The sequence below is a fragment of the Lynx rufus genome, unplaced genomic scaffold (assembly GCF_022079265.1).
Source record: "Lynx rufus isolate CCGP_SWC_20201006 ecotype Redwood Valley unplaced genomic scaffold, mLynRuf1.p SCAF_18, whole genome shotgun sequence".
Classification (NCBI taxonomy): domain Eukaryota; kingdom Metazoa; phylum Chordata; class Mammalia; order Carnivora; family Felidae; genus Lynx; species Lynx rufus.
This window is the reverse complement of record NW_025814832.1, coordinates 24,485,530-24,495,566: the sequence shown is the minus strand read 5'-3', so window position 1 is coordinate 24,495,566 and position 10,037 is coordinate 24,485,530. Positions and strand designations below refer to the sequence as shown.

Below are 10,037 nucleotides of genomic sequence, written 5' to 3'. Positions count from 1 at the left end.
CCGGGGATTCCACTTAGCTTTGGCTATTTTTTAAACCACGGACTGTGGTGTTTTCAACAAAATTACCTTCTCGGCAGCTTTTTCCAAATAGTTCAAGTCAAGAAGTGTCAGATTGTTATCTTTTCTTTCTACAGTATTTATTAAAAGCCTGCCTTATTTTGTGGTGCCGCCCCAGAGACCGCAACTAGCCCTGTGTGTGGAGGGAAGAGGAACACAGGTTTCTACCTAATACAAGGAAGCCCTTTCTGACAGCCAGAGGTGCCCACAAGGCCCAGGTGAGGAAGTCACCATCACGGAGGACCTTGGGCTGACACCGGATCAGTATCCGGTGGGGCCGCCGCAGAGGTTGGGCGATTGGGTGGATGTGACTCTGAGATTCAGTGGTTTGGGGCGCTTGGTACGTCCAGGAGCTGGACAAGGCCTAGCAGCTGTTCACCAGCTGCCTTCCATGTGGCCATCTTGCAAATTTACTCCCAGATGGTCGGACCCCTCACCCTCCAAGGTCGTTGGGCCAGCTGCAGGGTAGTGGGCCAGCCCTTCTTTGCTCTAGTAGCCCTCAGGCAGGACGTGGAGAGGAGGAGAGAGGTGAGAAAGGAGCAGAGCTCTCTCCTCTCTCGCTCATGCTGGCTTCCACTGCCCCCCTCCCCCACCCCCCCTTCACCTGCCCTGCATTTTCCCTCCCTCTTTTGGTCTCTTAACCCTCCCCCCATCTCCATGGCGATAAAAGGGGAGGTGGGGTAGGCTGTGCCCTGTATTTTGAGTCGCTCCACAATAGCCCCTTTCTCTGGAGACATAGGGGCTGCCTGTGGAACTAATCTCCCCCTGCCCATCAGCTCACAAAGGACCAGGGAGGCCCCTCCCTCAGCCAGGCCGCCCTCGGTGACCCCAAGCCCGTTTCCGGGTGCGCTTCCAGCCCTCCGGGGCCTGCAGCTGGGCCTCTCTCACGGGATCCTGCACGCAGGCGGGGTCGCCCCGGCTGACCTCCCCCGAGGACAGAGGTCAAGCCCCTTCTCGGGTCTCTGATGTGATTGGAAGGTTGCCGAGGCAGGGGGACGGGGAGGAGAGGGGGAGGGGACCTTCTCTTTTAATGTAAAATTGAAAGACTCCCTGTGCCTTCCTGTCCGTGCCTGTCTCCGGCGGGGGCCGGGTCGCCTGGCCTAGGACTCCTTGGAAATCTGGGCGTCTTAGAAATGGGTTAAACCCCTGGCAATGGAGCCTGGTCAAACCCAACCCCAGAATATTAGAATCATAAAAGTCTGGGCATGGGAAGTGGGAGAAACCGTCTAGGGCAGCAAGACTCGGCCCTGGTTTTGATTCTGGTACTTCCTTTGCTGTGATGGGCTTCTAGATACCTCTGGGCCTTTCTGCGCTTATCTGCAGAGTGGGAACGATACTCGTACCAACCTGACAGGTACTGTAGCAGGTGAGGTCATGCATGTGACATGATCTCAGCCTAATGCCTGGCTCATGGAAGGCACTCGGGGGTACCATGGCTGTGACTATATTAGGCAGGAAGGAATTCCCAGGCTGAGGAATCATCTCCTTAGCTCAGGCCAGGGCATCCCCATCTCAGAGTTAAAGATGGGGAAGGCACCACCCCCACCCCCCACCCCCCCCAGTGAAGAATATTCGAGGCAGGGTAGCTGGTGGGAACACAGACTGGGAAGTCAGAATGGTTGGGACTCAGTCCTACCTCCCCCACCTACCAGCTGTGACACCTCACTTTCCTCATGTCTACAATGGGGATAATAATAGTAACCACTGCATAGGGTTATTATGAAGATCCAATATGTTAACACACGTAAAGTGCTCAGAAGGGAATCTGGCTTGTTGTCCGCGCGATATAAACATTACTTATGATTATTATTGATGTTATGATCATTGGGTCTCTGTGGGCCTGATTTCCAGAAGAGCGCTTATTTCAAATATTCAAAGCCTTTGTCCCTACAAGTCCCCTCTCTTTTCCATGTCCCATGGCATGTTCTGATTTCCGGCAAGGAATAATATATGATCTCTCTGACTTGCTTGGCTGATGAAAAAATGCACATTCTGCCCATATAGACAGCAGCTCTAAACAAGGGACACAGCTAACCCAGAAGGGAGTAATTGGCCTCTTATAAAACAAGGCCAAGTGAAAGATAGGAGTTCAGAAAGGTCGAGGGAGGTCTGGCGGGAGCTGCCGACAGCTCTCCTAACCTGCCCGACTTATTACCGGAATCATTTCAAGGGATAATTTAATGTTCTCCCTCTGTGGCCCTGTTTGCTCCTGAAGGGAAAAATAAATAAATAAACAAACCCAACCACCCCAACCAACACATGCTTTATGAGAACATCACTTACTAGTTTTTAATGGCACCGTTATTAATATAACCGTCCCGGCACCTCCCCTACATCTGATCATGGGTGAATTATGAATTGTGAATTCTGATCGCTGCTCCCATTACTGCAAACATTTCCACCCGGTCCTGACAGGAAGAGAGAACCAGACTTTCATGTGTAGGGATTGCTCAGAGGCTGGAGCCTGGTCTGCTCCCCAACCCTGGGAGAAAATTCAGAGACATGGGGCAGGAGAGTGAGAGAGAACTGGGTGGGGGGGAGGGCGGGGAAGGGCAGGAAGATAGCCTGTCCGGTGTGTTGGTGGAGAAAGAGCTTGACCACATGCCTCTAGTCCTGTAACTGAGCCCAAACTCTTACCTTCCAGGACCTCATTTCCTTCTCCTATAAAATAGGGATTAAAAAAAAATTTTTTTTAATGTTTATTTACTTTTGAGAGAGAGACAGAGTCCAAGCAGGAGGAGGGGCAGAGAGAGAGGGAGACACAAAATCTGAAGCAGGCTCCAGGCTCTGAGATGTCAGCACAGAGCCCGATGTGGGGCTCGAACTCACGAACCGAGAGATCACGACCTGAGCCCAAGTCGGACGCTCAACCGACTGAGCCACCCAAGCGCCCCTAAAATAGTGATTTTTAAGACTTCTTTTTCCCTTTGCCATTTTTAAGCATTGATGATGTCCCAGGCATTGTGCTAAATGCTTTATCTCATTTAACGGATTCTCAGAACGAATGTATATAATACTAGTTTAGTCCCCACTTGGTCGATGAGGCAACTCGGGCACCAGATGTGCAGAAGCCCGCCTGAGGTCACACAGCTGGGATGCTGGTTTACAACCTGGATTTGTCTGACTCCAGGGCCCAAGCCTGTAACTCTTAGGCTACACTGCCTTCCGGGGACAGTAACACCTGTCCCCCTACTAAGCAGGGTGGGGGCAGTCAGATGTGTCCGCAGGAGTGAAAGGGCTCTGTCAACCACGCAGTGGTCTCATGGTGGTATAGAAGCATTTCCCAAAGGAAAGCAAAAGAAGAGATTGGGCTGGGGTGCACTGAGGTTAGAGCGGGGAAAGACAGCAACATCCCAAGGGGGACTGAATTTAATTTTTATTTTTTAGAGAGAGAGAGCGTGCACATGAGTAAAGGGCAGAGGGAGAGAGAGAAAATCTAGAGAATTTTTTTCTTTTAATGTTTATTTATTTTGAGAGAGAGAAAGAGAGAGCAAGTAGGAGAGGGGCAGAGAGAGAGGGCGAGAGAGAATCCCAAGCAGGCTCCGAGCTGTGGACACAGAGCCCCACATGGGGCTCAATCCCGTGACCCAGGGATCATGACCTGAGCCGAAATTGAGAGTTGGACGCTCAGCTCAACCGACTGAGCTACCCAAGCATCCCAAAGGGGACTGCATCATAGCAAAAGTTACTTTGGAAGAATGCATTATAGTTGATTTCATTTTAAAACTGTGGGCAGACAATGAAAGGAAGAACACTCTGTCTGAGTCTCCCCACCCCCACCGAGGGTGTTTTTATTTTGCTCTTGCTAGGCCCTCCTCAGAGGCTCTGAGCTGAGCAGGACTCTGGTCTAGTTGAGTGGAGGAGATGCGTCTTCCCGCTACCCGGGTTCCTGGCACCACGCAGGGCTGATGGCCTTGAGAAGGTGAGGCCTCCCAAAGGTGAGCTCTGGGAGTTCAGCCACAGTAGGGAGTTGGTGGAGCTGGCACGAGGGCACAGAGGTGGCCAGGGGCTGGGGAGGGTGGGGACAGACCCCCCCCCACATCTTTTCTGGCCTGACCCAGGTTTGCTGGCCACAGGGGACAGCCTCAGGCCCAGGCTGGCTGCTGGGTACTTGGTATTCTGCTCAGGCCCTTGCGTCCTGCCTCCCGGCTCCCTGCCGGTGGGCCTCCTCCCCCGGCCCAGCCTGGGCCATGCATTATCCTCGCAAGATTGAGGACCTAATGGAGGCGATCAGCACCCGGGGGAGCCACTCCATCCAGGCTCTGGAAGGAGGGCAGAACAGTGCTAGCTGGCTCCTTTACCTACCCTGAGATTGGGGTGCGCTTGGAGGGGGGGTGCTTGGAACTGAGGAGGGGCTTCCTGCAACCCCTCCCAAGGGCTCTGGACAACTTCAGTCCAGGAGGTGACATTGCCACAATCTTTCTCTTCCTCTCCATGGGATACCCTCAGTATCTGAGGTCCTCGCGGAGACCCCAGGCACTATCAGCTTTCTTGAAGCACTTTCTGCTGGCTTTGGGGAGGGCAGCCTCCCACCTTCACCCCACCCCCGCCCCTGCCTGCCAGCTGGCCAGCGTTGGGGCCAGCCCTCCATTGCCCATTGTTCCTGGCTCTCCTCCCACGGTGGGAGGTGGGGGGCTGAGCCTGGTCCCCCCACCCCCCCAGGTCGGGAGCGCAGGGCAGCCCCTCCCCCTTCCAGGCTTCAAAGGCCCGGAGGGACTAACCCTTGCCACTGTGGGGCCTCCTCTCTGGGAGCAGTGGGGGGATGGGGGGACAGCTGCCCCCAAAGCAGCATTCAGCGGCTTCCTGGGAGTGAGTAGAGCAGGCCAGGGGGTGATCATGAGCATGTAGGAGGTCAAATGCAGGGAGGTCCTGAGGCAGACGGCCTGGGAAAAAGCCGGGGGATGGATGGGAAGCTGCAAAGGTGATGTAATAACGCCAGCAGTGCATTCCTACCGAGAGCAGTCAGCCCTTCCGAACACTCACGGCGGGCCCAGTGCTGTGTTTTCCACTCGCTGTCTAATTTCATCCTCTTGGGAGCCAGTACTTCTAGAGAGATATTGCACAGAAGGAGAAAATCAGGCTCAGAGAGGTTGGGTAACTTACCTGGGCTCACACAGGAAGGATCTGAACATATTTGGACCCACATTGTCTGAGTCTGGAACCTTGCCCCTAACCACAGTGCCAGGCCACTGTAACAGGCAGCGGGGAGGAAAACAAAATGAGTGATGGGCACCCCCTCCAAAACACTCACCTGACTTCATGCACGTCACCAGGATAATGTGTTTCTTGCCAAGGAACACCCAGGGATCCCAGGGGTAAATGTTTTCACTGAGCCCACATACACAGTGGCTTTTTATATACTATATTCTGTATACTATAGGGATTTTTTTTCCTCCTCTTTCCAGCCCTGCCCCCCCCACTCCGCAACCCCCCCCCCCCCCACCGCACCCTGGACTTTTTACTCCTCTTCTTCCCAGGCTAACATTCTCTCCTCCTACCATCTGCTCCCAAGATGACAGACCCTGCCCACCTTGCTTCCCTAGGGATGGAGGAGTCCAGGACTCATCCCTCCCCCAGGTGCTGTAATTTGAGGGGCTGCCGAGCTGGAATGGACCCAGGGCCTCCCCAGGCTGCCCTCCCGCCACTGTGAGTTGGCTGGCCTCTGCCCTCTGCCCTCTTCTGCCATTAACCCTGTCACCTGCCGGACATCAGCCCCCGGGCCCGGTCTGTCATCCGTGGCCAAAGATGGATGGGGGGCGGCTGGGAAGCATAAGTGGCGACCCCTTAATGAGATCTGGCGGGGGAGGACTGGGCTGTATCAGGGAGCAGCAGGGCCAGGTTGGCAATAATGGCCCTTGTTGAGCGTGACCCATTTTCTTTCTGTGGAGGGGAAGACAGTGGTGTGAGAAGCCGCAGGACAGGCTTGGGGGCCATAGGATTATGTTGCCACCCACCTCCCTCTACCCTCCCTCCCCTCCACTGGCAAACCAGACTGGAGCAGGAAGAGATGGGCAGAGGCTAGAGGGGAAAAAGATGACCCCCACCCCTCATTCCTTCTCCTTGGCGCTGTGACCCCAGCTCCTTGGGAAGAAGCACAGTGACAAAGAATTCCTAGGAAACAGGAGACCGGCTGCCAAGGCAGTCCCAGGAGACTTCGGGGTCTCCTATCCATGTGCAGAGAAATTGGAGGGAGGGAGCCTCTGCGGGGTGTTGTCTATATAGTGGGGAGCATCTTCAGAAGTGCAAGGAGAAGGTTCTTCGGAAGCAGGAAAAAGAGTGGGATGCAGGAGTAGGGGGAAAACATTGGACGGTTGCCTACATATTCCTCCCTAGTGGTTCACAGGATTTTAAAAGGAAGAGATGCTAGAAAGCATCAGCTTTAACCTTTCATTATACAGATGGGGAAACTGATGCCTAGGGAGGGAAAGAGGCCCACCCAATTGGTGGCAGAGCCAGAGCTAGGATCCGGGGCTCTAAAAGATCAAGCTCCCTTACTTGACATCCACCTCACTCTCTTCTTGCTTCTTACCCAGGAAGAGAATAGAAGAGCTGCTAAAATAATCATTCTTGGACTTGTCTGAAAGGGCTTGTTCTTTCCCAGTTCCTTCCTGCTCCCCCCTCAACGACATAGATGGCATCGTCCAAGGAAGGGCTTGCAGCAGGTCTGGGAGACAGACCCGGGGAGGGCAAGGTAGGGTGCCTCCTGAGATCCGAGCCAGGAATGGGGAATGATTCACTCCCTGAGGATGAGAATGAGGTCGGTGGAAAATAGGGCTCTTTGAGTTTGAGTTTAAAGCTTTATGATTTGGGGTGAGTTTTTTATTTCTGCCCCTACGAAGAGGAAGGAGAAGCACCAAGTAGGTGCCCACAAAGGTTGGCTTCAAGACCCTCTGACCTTTATCTGGACATATCTGCTGCCACTCTATCCCCGGAGCCGTGGCCTTGGCTCTGTCTGTGATGATTTTTGGTTTCCCCTCTCCCCCAGCTGCCTAGGGCAGGTTGAGCAGGATTGATATAGTGTGGCATCCAGAGGTTGGGTGTCAGGAGGACACTGGTCCTGGCTAACTGTGTGACCCTCAGTCGTTCTTTTAGTCTTTCTGGGCCTCAGTTGCCTTATATATTATTTATTCATTTATTTATTTTTAAACGTTTATTTATTTTTGAGACGGAGACAGAGCATGAACGGGGGAGGGTCAGAGACAGAGGGAGACACAGAATCCAAAACAACATTTGCCTTATATTTTAAAGGCAGTGCTAGGGGCGCTTAAGTGGCTCAGTCGGTTGAGCGTCCCACTCTTGATTTTGGCTCAAGTCATGATCTCTCGGGTTCATAGGTTCGAGCCGCGCATCAGGCTCTGCGCTGTCAGCGTAAAACCTGCTTGGGATTCTCTCACTCCCTCTCTGCCCCTCCCCCGCTTGTGTGCACGCAACATACGCATGTGCTCTCTCTCTCTCTCTCAAAATAGATTAAATTTTTTAAAAAGACGGTGCTAGACAGTGGTCTGCATACTTCTTTTATTTTTTTTTAAGCAAACCTTTTGCCCAACGTGGGGGTCAAACTCATGACCCCGAGATCAAGAGTTGCATGCTCTACTAACTGAGCCAGCCAGGCTCCCTTCTTCACACTTCTTTTCTTTTCTTTTCTTTTCTTTTCTTTTCTTTTCTTTTCTTTATTATTATTTCAAACATTTTTAACAACAGGTGTAATTACGAAAACATGGAACCCTTCACGAATTTGCCTGTCATCCTTGCACAGGGGCCGGGCTAATCTTCTCTGTGTCCTTCCAATTTTAGTATATGTGCTGCCGAAGCGAGCACCCTTCACACTTCTTTTATTTTATTTTATTTAAAAAAATTTTTGTTTTTAACGTTTATTTATTTTTGAGACAGAGAGAGACAGAGCATGAACGGGGGAGGGTCAGAGAGAGGGAGACACAGAATCTGAAACAGGCTCCAGGCTCTGAGCTGTCAGCACAGAGCCCGATGCGGGGCTTGAACTTGAGGACCGCGAGATCATGACCTGAGCTGAAGTCGGCAGCTTAACCGACGGAGCCACCCAGGCGCCCCAACACTTCTTTTAAAAAGAAGGACCAGCACCAGATCTGCCGAGGGCTTCCAAGAGCTTTTGATGTGCATTTCCCAACTTTGCCTCAGGTGACTTCCAGTTGGTAGTTTGAAATAGGGCTTTGGTGGGAGTATTGGCACCACAGAAATTGGCAAATGTGCCAAATCGGGACTTCACAACCACCCACAGGCCGCTGTTCCATTTTACCAGCACACCACAGACCAGAACTCTAACATGCGGTATAAAAACAGAAAAAGAGCAGAACTGCTTTGGTTGAAGCAGGAGAGCCGCCTCCCCAGCAGGCTTTGCCCAAATCCGGGACTTGAAAACTGTCATACCAGGAGAAGCCTGAGATTTGCTCCAGCTCTCAGTTCTGCGGGTCTCAATAATAGGCCACAGAGGATACAGGAGGGAAATGCACAACAATAAAGAGGCTTGGGTTTTACAGCTGCATTCGGCCTTGTGGCAAGTCAGCTTTGAGGGGCCAGGAAGCGACTCTGGGAGATGCTTGATCCTGCAGGCCCCCGAGGCCTTGTGGTGGCCTCATGGTGGCCTCCGAAGGTCGGGCATTCAGGAGAAGTCTTACCTGAAGTCTCAGGTGTCTGAGAGGCAGGAGGAGGATGAGACTGCCTGGGGGTGGGGGTGGGAGGCATGCCACCCATCTCCTCTCCTGACCTCCCAACCCTGACATCCTGGGTGAAGGGATGTGGCTTGGGTCCATTCAGGCACGGAGAGAGCTGGAGCCTTCTTGGGGAAGCCCAGTGGACTTCATCAATATGTGGTGGGGAGGATACCAAACAAGAGAGGCCGAGACCAGAAATCAAAGGCAGGGCTCAGCCCTCAGCTCCAGCAGTCCCTGACCTTGACAACTTCTGTATTTCAGTAATGTTTTGTGGGATGGGACTGCTAAACCAGGGTTAAAATCATATTCATTTTCAATTTGGTCTTTTCAACAGGGAACGTAGAGGGTGGTCACCAGGGATCATAACCTCATTCAGCTAGGAGTGAAAGGACCCACTCAGCAAAGCAGGTTTCACTCCTACATTTGCCCAGGTTCTGTGAAGAATATAGAAGTCAATATTCCCAAAGCTTGCTTTCTTTCAGGTTTATTAGAATCAGCTAGACTGATTCATTCTTGCGGAGAGGGCGGAGGGGGGAGCAACACGCAGAAGGAAAGAAAAACAAATATTTGCAGCTGAGAGAAACCTGACATTTAATTGAGTTGTTTCTAAATCTGCCAATCACTAGAATTACTAGGAAGATTTTAAAAATACAGTGTCTTCCCCGGCCCCTAAATTTACAGATTTAAAAATCTCCGATGGTGGGGGAGGGGTTCTGGTGTTTGGGAGCCATTACATTCACTCTCCTGGCCGCCCACAGTGGAGACAGAGGCCATCAATTTGACTTTGTCTCCTTTCTTTTTAAATATATGTATTTATGGGGGTGCCTGGGTGGCTCGGTCGGTTAAGCGTCCGACTTCGGCTCAGGTCATGATCTCACAGTCCGTGAGTTCGAGCCCCGCGTCGGGCTCTGTGCTGCCTGCTCAGAGTCTGGAGCCTGCTTCGGATTCTGTGTCTCCCTCTCTCTGCCCCTCCCCTGTTCATGCTCTGTCTCTCTCTGTCTCAAAAATAAATAAACGTTTAAAAAATTAAAAAAATATATGTATTTATGTGTTTATTTTTAAGTAATCTCTATGCCCAACGGGGGGCTCCAACTCATGACCCAAGATCAGGAGTCACATGCCCTTCCAACTGAGCCAGCCAGATGCCCCTGACTTTGTCTTCTTTCTATATCTAAAAAAGATATCCTATGGTTAACCAGCTAGAAATTAAACAAAATTTTTGAAAACAGAAAATAAAAATAAAAGAGATTTCCCTCATTCTCCCTTAGCAAATATAGGAAGAGTTTTAAAAAG

General features: G+C 51.9%; 1 non-coding gene across 1 annotated transcript; it reads right to left on the bottom strand.

Annotated features, from left to right (window-relative positions):
• Nucleotides 1–7,768: 7,768 nt before the first annotated feature.
• On the bottom strand, nucleotides 7,769–7,875 carry LOC124513693 (U6 spliceosomal RNA). Its single transcript, XR_006962513.1, has one exon. It is a non-coding gene; the product is annotated as a U6 spliceosomal RNA (small nuclear RNA).
• Between the last annotated feature and the right edge of the window lie 2,162 nt (nucleotides 7,876–10,037).